The sequence below is a fragment of the Falco naumanni genome, chromosome 3 (assembly GCF_017639655.2).
Source record: "Falco naumanni isolate bFalNau1 chromosome 3, bFalNau1.pat, whole genome shotgun sequence".
Classification (NCBI taxonomy): Eukaryota; Metazoa; Chordata; class Aves; order Falconiformes; family Falconidae; genus Falco; species Falco naumanni.
Genome location: NC_054056.1, coordinates 72,609,804 through 72,619,638, shown reverse-complemented (window position 1 = coordinate 72,619,638; position 9,835 = coordinate 72,609,804). Strand labels below are relative to the sequence as shown.

General features: G+C 44.4%; 1 protein-coding gene across 3 annotated transcripts in view; it reads left to right on the top strand.

The window, feature by feature from the left end:
* Positions 1 to 5,009: 5,009 nt before the first annotated feature.
* The window catches only part of PCMTD1 (protein-L-isoaspartate (D-aspartate) O-methyltransferase domain containing 1), a 47,480-nt gene continuing 42,654 nt past the window's right edge, over positions 5,010 to 9,835 (top strand). The window contains exon 1 of one of the 3 annotated variants that reach the window (XM_040585611.1): positions 5,010 to 5,276. The gene's annotated coding sequence lies outside the window, so the exon portion shown is untranslated. The remainder of the gene's footprint in view (positions 5,277 to 9,835) is intronic. The other 2 variants (XM_040585612.1, XM_040585614.1) reach the window with 2 other exon arrangements.

Below are 9,835 nucleotides of genomic sequence, written 5' to 3'. Positions count from 1 at the left end.
AGGCATGCAAAACTGACAAAACTGACATAGTAGATCAAGCAATTTTAAAATGCTCGATAATTAAATAAGAGAAAAAAGATCAGAGTGAGACTAGATTGGGGGAAGGACGTCTAATAAGATTGTGTAAACTAGAGAAAAAAATTAATTACATGAAAAATTAATGAGAAACAGAATGTTACACAAAACCTCACCAAAAGTTTTAAACATAAATTATGAGCATCTACTATAGTTTCAGAATGAAGGCACTATTTTTTTTTAGTTTTGTAGAATATAAGGAAAGCAGCAGCTTCTGATCTTCATCTCAGTCTAAACACTGGACTACAAATCAGCTCTTGCTGCTCTTGGTGAAACTTTGTCCATTTCTTCAGCTGAAGTTCTTCAGCTCCAACATTTTTAGTTTCTCATGACTGCATTACATTGGCCACGTATTGTCCCTCAGATGAGAATAAGAAAGAAACAGCAACCACCATTAGCTCTGAAAACTCTTTTTGAGGACAACTTTTTATTCCTGCTTCACTGGCATAATGGAAGCTAATGGATAGGTGAACCTGCTTTAGCAGGGGGTTAGACTAGATGATCCCTAGAAGTCCCTTCCAGCCTTGACCATTCTGTGACTATAAGACTCTGTGATATTTTCAATAAAGAAAAATACGTGAGGGAAAATATAAATATGCAAGAATTGACAATATTATGTCTTTCACAATTTTACTCAGTTGAACCACTAACAATTGGAATTATTTGCTGGATTAGAAATTTATAATTGTAACATTTCTAAGAGTTATTTTAAAAATTAATTTTAGGTTTTGTCTTAGCTTTTTGTCTGCCTGTGATGAAATATCAAGTTCTACCTACCCAGATATTTGTATCATCCCATTCAAGTCAATTAATCTGCCTATATAGAGAGGGTCTATGCTTTAAACAGAAATTTAACCTTAGCTTTATGGATCAGGTCATCTATTTACATTTCCATAGTATTTTGATTATAACATATTCTACATCGGCTCATCTCTATTTTACTAGTCTCTTGGGATATTTTTTTTATGGGGGCTTTCTGAACTACATGCAGACCAACACTACATCCTGGTTTATTTTTTTTATTTAATTTTATGGCCTACAAAAAAACGCTGTTGAAAAACTCAGGCAGAAGTGACTTCCAATAAAGAAAAAATGCTGATTTTTCAGATCTCAGGGCCACCATGAATTACTACTAAATTATTTTTTCTCAAGTTCACTGAACTCTTATCACTAGATACTAGTTATAACAATCATAGTAGTTATAGTGCTGACATTCAGAACACTCCTTCAGATGTTTGTCAGTAAGGAAAACGAATGGCAAGTAATGCACAGAACAGTAAATATCCATAATTAAAATGGCTACATTAGAATTTGTTTCTATGTCTGTGCACAGTATCATTTTCAGTCATATAAAATGAAAGCAATGCAAAAAGGGAGAGAAAGAACAAAAAATTACCAGGAAAATGTGGTTTCATTAACTACAGAAAAGAGCAGAATCAAAAAATGATCACTGTTTCAAAATGACAGTAAGTTATATTTTCTAGAGTTGTGTCAACATTCAAATGCATGCACAGCAATGTGAAATAACTAAACAGAAATAAAGCTAAGGGGTAGGTCTCTCATATCCTTGTCCTTGCATTAGCTTTCCAAAGCTAAACAAGCAAGTTCTTACTTGGCATGGATAAAATGTAAAAAATCCAAACTTTACAAAATCCAACAAAACATACTGTTATAACCTTATGAAAATTAAGACTTTATGGCAGAACATCAAAAATATTTTAAACACTGTCAGCTAGAGCTCCATCAAAAATTTTACAAGTTTAAGCTTTATTCAATTACCAAAATTGCATATATCTCTAAAAATAACTTTTCAAGAAAAACTTTTGTATATATTTTACATAGCATTTGAAAATATTTTAAGTTTTTCAGTAACACAGACCATAACACTGAAATGATGCAAATCCAGCCAACTTCAATGCAACGATACGTAAATGGTTTTCATTAACGAACTATGATATGCAAAAAATATAAGCAGTGTAAATTAAACATTATTTTTTAGTTTTATGTTAACATAATGTTACATTCAAGGAATGCTGTTTGCACCACTCCTAAGCCTTTTGGGAAGGCCAAACCTCTTTTTTATTATAAAGAGAAACTTTTTTCTGCATAAATAAGAAATTAGATACACGTAACTGCTCAAATATATACGACCTCATCTTTACTTGGAACAGTTTTCATCATAAACTACTGTGCATATCTAATTTTCCACTCATTATGGTAACAGTTAAGTCTCAATACTTAAGCTTAATGATCCCTAACAGCAAATTTCAAATTTACCTAAAAAATGGCAGTCTTGATTCCATACTTCTCTATTAGGCATCTGAATGTTATAACCTTCACCAGCACCACAGAATGAAGACAAACTGCAGTTGTCCACCTAGTTCAGACTTATTTTATTTGCATGATTATGAAAAAATAAGTATCAAAAGAACAAAGAATGCTTACACCTGCATAGATAGTAAAAAAACCCCAACATTTCACAGATCAATGACGTTTTGGGGGCACATTAGCCTATACAACCCATCGTTTTATGAGGTGAAAGGTGTTCACTGTGATTCAGTTAAGTGCTCTACAGGGGTTTTGAGTTAAGAAAGATAATTTATACAGAGCTTTGATGGGCCTGTCATGTAATACTTAAGCTGAGATACGTTTTTTGAGACTATTAACTTACACTCAAATGAAAAAAAGGTTGCCCAAATTATGCACATCTCACATTTAAAATAATGTTGTGATAATAATAAATATCTTTCCCATCAACATGCAGAAGTTACATACTGCAACAGAAAATATGTACACGTAGTCTGATGATGGATGATGTGAGTTATAGCAGGTTTGGAGAATTGTACATGCTTGAGTAGAATTTTCTGCTAGACCTGAATGCTGAAGCTTCTTTTCAGCTCTGAGAGAATACGTTAAGAATGACCTTCCTAACTGGATGCCCATGTCCACTGTAAATGGAAAAAAAATTGTATCAGTTCAAGCATAACATGTTAACTTACAGGGAAAAAAGCAATCTGAAAAAATATCTTAACATTAAATGAGCAAAATACGGACATTACTTCTGTCCTGAGTGAATATTGATTAAGTGCACCTTGTTTGACAGGTAACAAGCAAGTGTTGGTCATGCACACGAAGATCTAGGATGTGATGGAACGAGAGGGAATGAAAACCAGGGAACCCTCATACATACAATAGGCAGGGAATTATACACACTTATTACATCTATCTAAACATTCTTAATAGAAAAAATATTCCATACACAAAGTCAGCAAAAATTATTTAAGTTTACTATCTGAGGGCAAGGCATATTTCAATGTAAAAATGGAATTTACTTGTTTCTCCTCCGCACTGTTTCTCTCATGTAAGGGAACATCCATTACAGCAGTAGCAGTATGGAAATTTGTAGGATTATTTGAATCCCTCAGTCCAACTAACAAAAGACAGAATTATTTCTCAGATACAGCCTAGCAGAAACCCTCACCCTTATGTTGCCAATTATCTCCAGCTCAGTTGTTACTATCTACAACCATTGTGCTGCAGATATTGGCTAATTCTGCCCCCCAACAGCGTAATACTCATTCCTGGCCTCTTACCAGGTACATTTGTGTATACCTCATTTCTCAGGGCTTTTACTCAGAAATCCTGTTCCACCAGTATTCAGACTTTGGCTAAAACTCAAAACTTTATGCTTCTCAGCTGCATTTCGTAAAACTCTCACTGCTTAAACTGCTCCAGATTAAATTATCATTGTAAATGTCACCGAGTTGCCTAAATTGTTTTTATTGCAACAACCACTCCAGACATTCATGTTTTCATATGCAGTAGCCTGAAATCCATAAACACTACACCTTGCCTGATCATTTGTGAATATGAACTTAAGTGTTCCACAAGTGTGGCTACCATCCGTTTTCTGATAAGAGATCTCTGGTGTTTCTCATTCCTTTCCTCAGTGGAAAACTGATTAGCCAAGCTGCTGCAAGTCCTGACACCTGTGTACTTTTAATTCTTAAAAAAAACAGGAGCAGTGTGCTTTCCCCATTCTCTGACTCCCCAAATCTCACCGCATTTCTCCAGCCCCCCCCGAAACCAAACATGGGACCTTAGCAAGGTCACTCGAGACCAGGGCTCAGAATGACCCCATTACTTTTAGTCACTTCGGGCCTCCCCGGCCTGCACCGAGGCCCTCGGCTGTCCCGACCTCCCCTTGCTCCTGCCTGTTCCCTGCCAGAGCACTTCTTCCTTTCACAAGTTCCTCTCAGCTTGCCCTGCGATCTCTCTTCTTCCCCGTAGTTTTTCGAACTATCTTATCTTCCAGAGCATCAAAGCCCGGAGCCCCTTCTCTCGGAGGCGGCTGCGCCACCTTCTGACTCCCCCTGTGCGAGGCCCTACAGAAAGGGGGGATGTGACGAGACGCTGGCCCGTCCCTTGCCGCTTCTCCTCGGAAAAGGCGAACGCGCCATAAGGCCCAGTAAGAGCGGAGCCGTTTCGGCAGGGGGCCGGGTACCAGGCGCACTACTTAAAAACCAGGCCTGAGAAGCAGCGTGTCCTCCTTCACCCTCCGGCCACGCTGCCGCTCCCCGACCGCGGCCGGCCCGGCCCCCCACCGCGGGGACTCGTTTCCCCTCCTCCGCGGCCCCGGGGAGCCCCGGGCCGGCCCCAGGAAGGGGCTCCGGCCCTGGTGAGGGGAGAGCGCCCGGCCTGGCACTACAGCGCGCACAAGCATCCCCACCGGTCCCCAGGCGGCTGGTGACAAGCGCCATGAACGCCGCCCTCCCATTGGCTCTCGGGCTGGCAAAGCACGGCCAATCACGGCTGGGAGCGGAGCGGCTCGCCTCCCCCCGCTCCTCCTGCCAGGCCGCCCCGCGGCGCGGAGGGGGCTGGGCCGCCAGCGGAGGCAGCGTCACGTGACCTTCTGTTTACATCCTCTCAGCTGTTGGGGCCCCTCCCCCCGCCCTCTCCTACACTAACACCAACACAAACGGTGGCGGCGACCCGCGGGCCCCTCGGACGTGGGGGCCGGGGCGGGTAACGCCGAGGACACGCTGCTCTCCGCTTGCGCCGGCTCCCCCTCCCTCGGCGACTGCCCCCGCTGTGCTCCGCCCCAGCGACCGGAGCGCTCTCCCGCCGCCGGCGTAACCCCCAGCCCAGGCAAGTCTCGCCGCCGCTGCCCCGCGCGGGGTCCCGGGCCCGCTGCGGAACGGGTGAGTGTCCCGCGGGGGGGGGAGCTGGCAGAGCTCGCTTCCCGGCTGCGCTGTGCGGCATAAAGGCGCCACCGGCCGGCCGGGGCGGTGGGCCAGCCGGGCGGGAGGGGGGGGAGCGCGGCCCGCCGGCCCCTGCCCTTCCCGCGCCGCCCTGGGCGCTCGGGCTCCCATTGTCCGCTGGCCCCGCACGCCCCTTCGGGGGCGCGGGGGGGGCTGTTTTCGCGCAGTCGGGACAGGGCGAGGGCTCGCCGCCGCTCCCGTCTGCGGGGGTGGGGGACGGGACCGGGACGAGGAGGGTGTGTGTACACCCTCGGCAGCCAATTCCTCCTGCTCCTCCTCCCGCCGCTCCCCAACCTCCCCTCCCCCCCCCACCTCCCCCCCACCTCCCGCGTCTTTTCGCTGCCTGCGTAATAAATACTCCCTCGCCCGGAGGGGGCTGGGGAAGAGGTGTTCGGTGTGCTGCCGCGGCCGGGGCAGGCGTGAGGGGAGGGGGCTTTAGCCTTGAGATCGGGGCGAGGGGGGTAGAAGCGAGGTGAGGGCAGCGCTCGGCCCCCGCTGCGGCTCTGCGCCCTGCCTCCTCCCCGTGACGGCTGGCGTTTCTGCCTTTGAGGAAATGCAGTGAGAACAGGATCTTACTACTTTTTTTTCTTTTCTTTTCTTTTCCCTCCCCCCTCCTCTCCCGAATCCCTATAACCTCAGGCTCTTGCCGGGGCTGTGTCTTCCAGGCCAAGGCATTTTGGGGGAGGCAAAAGGGGGGTGCGAGACAACGTTTTATTTCAGGAGAAACCTACGGGCTAAGGAGGGGTATTTCCCCTTTCGGAGGGGAGGTGTTGCGGCAGCAGGGAGGGGAAAACACTTTGTTTGCATAAATAAAGAACGCAAAGCGCACGGTAAGTTCGCTTTCCGCCCCGCAGGCCGCGGTGGGCAGGCGGCGGGCGGGAGGAGGCGGCTGCCTCTGCCCCCCGCTTTGCCATAAACGCACATTTTGCGTCTGTTTACGTTGTGCTCTGTTTTGGCTGGGAGCAGCGTAAGGGGAGGAGCAGGAACTCGCTCCGGGGCAGCCACCTCCTCCCCTCTCCGCTTTCTTTGTTGTTATCCGTTTGGGGGAGGTGTCCTGGGGTCACGTCTGTCAGTAGCTGAGCCTGCGGTTAATGTCGTTCTTCGGGCCGAGACCTCGGGCCGCCGCCTTCGGTCCGTGTGCAGGTCTGGTGTCCCCTCCGTCGTCGCCCTCCTACCCCTGCCGCGGCAGTTGTCAGCGGCTCACGGCGAAGTTGGAGGAAGGGGAAGGGAGGGCAGAGGGGGAAGGAATCTTGGCATTTATTTGATACGCAGTCAGCGAGCAGCCTGGGCCTGCTTTGTACAACTCAGTCGTCTTTGACAGCAAAAGGGGAAAAAGAAAAACCTCCTGCGGTTGAAGAGCAGGGATGTTCATTTTTCTCGGTGGAAGATGAGGGAAAACATCTTTAGGGTCTGTGTGAGAGAAGAGATGGAAGTACCGAACTACTGCAGTGTGTGAAGAATGCTTGTGTCCTTGCAGTACTTACTAGTGCCCGTGTAGCTACTGTTCTTCCAGTGGGTATTTTTTCACTCCTGTCAAGTAAAGGTCAGGCACAGTTGAACTGCAGACTTTAGGAAGGGGGTAAGGTTTCTTCTGATCATTTAATCTTCCAATCTAATAATGATCAGTAAGGTTTGATACATGCACAATACAACACAAGTAAAGCTAGTCGGCACATGAATGAATTCATGAGGATACCCAATCCCTTTTCACAGTATGCCCTCTGTATTACAGGGTATGTGTTTAATATGCAATACGCAAAAAATCTAATGCTTAAAGTTAGTAAATGATGAGATGCATTGTGAGAATGCCTTTGTAACCATATTTCATTATTCTTACAAATGAATCATAATATGCGTGATACATTCCCCCCCTCTTGTCTTACTCTGGGCAGACTGTCCCTGGAAAGAATCAGGCTTGGATAAATGGAGCTGTCTTCTGCAGAACTTGCCTGATTTGTCGGGATTTTTTAAAAAATATTTTGGATGTGTAGGTGGACAAATGTGTGAAAGACCTATTGGTATTTTAACTGCCTTTGGGTGAATAAATATAATGATAGGAATGTAAAAAGTATGCAGGTGAGAGCAGAGGGCCACAGTGAGGGCTTTGGAGATGGACACTTAGCCAGATGTTCTTTACAACAGTCAGTGTTCCTCAGAATGCAAGGAAAAACAATTGGATGTTGTTGAGAGGTCTGCAATGAGGAGAATGTCATGAAATCACAGAAACAGAAAAAAGTATGTAATACTAGACAGGTCTGGACAGCCAAATGTTATCTCTAGGTCTGTGTAGGATTAGGTTCCTGCCCTGAATAATCTCTCATCATAGCTTTGGTATTGTAAAAGTCTGCCTCTCCTAATTGGCTTTTTCTCTGGGTTTTCTTAGTCTAATCTCAGACTTTGTGTTGTGACTTGTTTTAGATATTTGACCAGCCAGGAGTCTTGCTGCTTTTTGTCCTGATCTTGGCTGATTGGTGACTGACTACCCTGAACTGCAGCAGCTTGTTTTGAAGAGGCTTCTGCCTAATAAGACATTAAGAATAGGACATGACTGTCACACATGTATGTAGTTTCTCATGCCTGTGCTGGACCATACCAGAACTGTCACTTGGCTCTATTTCTGTAAACTTGAAGTGTGGTTGCTTTGAGATAGGTGTATATTCTGAAGCTAAAGGTAGGCTTAGTTGTGATATCAGTGGAGGTGGAAGTCTCTAAAGAGCTTGTTGCCTGTGACATTTTAGTTTTTTGAAACAATAACAAAGATGAAGTTCCTACTGCAACATGTGGCTAGTAATACGATCTTTTCCCCCCCCCAAAAGATGCTCCCAAACCAATACAGTAAAGGTAATTTTCCCATGCAGTGTTCCAGGAAGATTTATTTTAAAGAGTTCCCCAAAACATTAAAAGCAATTCTGAAATAGGCAATATTGGAATGCTCATCCCAGTCTTTAGTGCATAGTGAGAAATAAGTGAATACAGTAATTGTTTCTGGATGACAAGTGTCTTTACACATACCTGTTCATTTTCTGCGTTGTTCCCATTTTCAGCAGGAATGTTGCGGAGTTCTGCTATTTCACCCTGCTGAAATGAAAGTGATGCACTGTAGCTGATTATTAATTAGCTCTCCATGTAAGAAAAGTGCCTTGAAGTCTGCAGCACTTGGCACTCTTGAATGCAAGCATCACTGAATATTATCTCATTTATTTTACCTACTTAAAATGTAAATTCCTCAAAGCAAAAGCGGGAAGAATATATGTGCCATCTTTTTTTGCAAATGTATAATCAGGTCTGTGACTGGCTTAAGGCATGCCAGGAATCTTCTGGAACAATGAGAAGTTGATATGTATGCTTCATCTTTTCCAACCAACTAATGTGGATTTTTTAGATAGAGGATTCTTTTGAGGTATCCACTTTGAGGAAGTGTGATCACACTGTTCCACTTCTTTCTTTTACTGAGTTCTAGGAAGTAAGGTGTAGTAGTTTATATTACATGTTATGGGTATAATTACATTAAAACATCAGGCAATAACTGCTGCGCTCCAGTTCCTTTGGGACTTCTTTGTGTGTGCTGGGTGTCAATGAAAGCCTTCAGGCCTGCTTCATGCAAGCTCTGAAAGCAGTTGCTGCTGCTAAGTTGTTCAAGAAAATTGCGCTGACTTCTGGGCCTTGAAGAAAGTATAGAATCTGTAGCAACTTCGGATGCTGAGTATAATTTTTGGCAGTACTGAAAGGTTAGCTGGCTGCCATTCCGGACAGTAGTGCTTGATCTCTGTCCTTTTTGTCCTGGTACATCATGCCAACTTCATGTTTCAGAATTAGTGTTGCTACTGCAAAGTTGACAGTGATGTTTACTAATCACAAGTAGGTTAAAATCCTGATGAATGTATGTGTGTGGATTCTTGTTAAATGTGCTCCTGATCAGCAGTTTACTGAAAACATTGAAAGTAAGAAGTAAAAGTAAAGGTGTCTTTAAAAATGTCAGTTAGGACTAAGAAACTTATTTCTGAGAACAAAAAGTATTTGAAGTTATATCTAGAGAGCAACTGTGGGGGTCCATCATTGGTACCTTGTGACAAGCAGTTGGTATATGGCTTCTCATTAGTTTTCAGTCCTTTACATTGAAGCTTAAAAATATAAAATGTCCTTCATTGTGAGGAGAAAACACTGGTTTGGAAGTTATCATAGAGCAATTAAAAAAATAGACAAACCCCTCAAACTCCACAGCCCTTAAAATAGTTTAGATGTGACATCAGGAGTCACCATGGTAACTCCCAGGCTACAGATTCTGGTGTATTCTCGTGTGGGAGAGTTCTAGTGTGGAGGTGACTGTGGAGAAGGAGTAAACTGCTCCTTTGGTTAGAGGGCTGTCTTGTGGTAGAAAAAAGCTTGGAGCCTGCTGCTTAGAAGATGTGTTTAATGAAGGCTGATTTGGGAGTTCTGGCTTTGTTTTGTTCAGTAAAAGTGCAGAACATGGAGTTCTAAGAGTTGCATGGAGTTGGAGA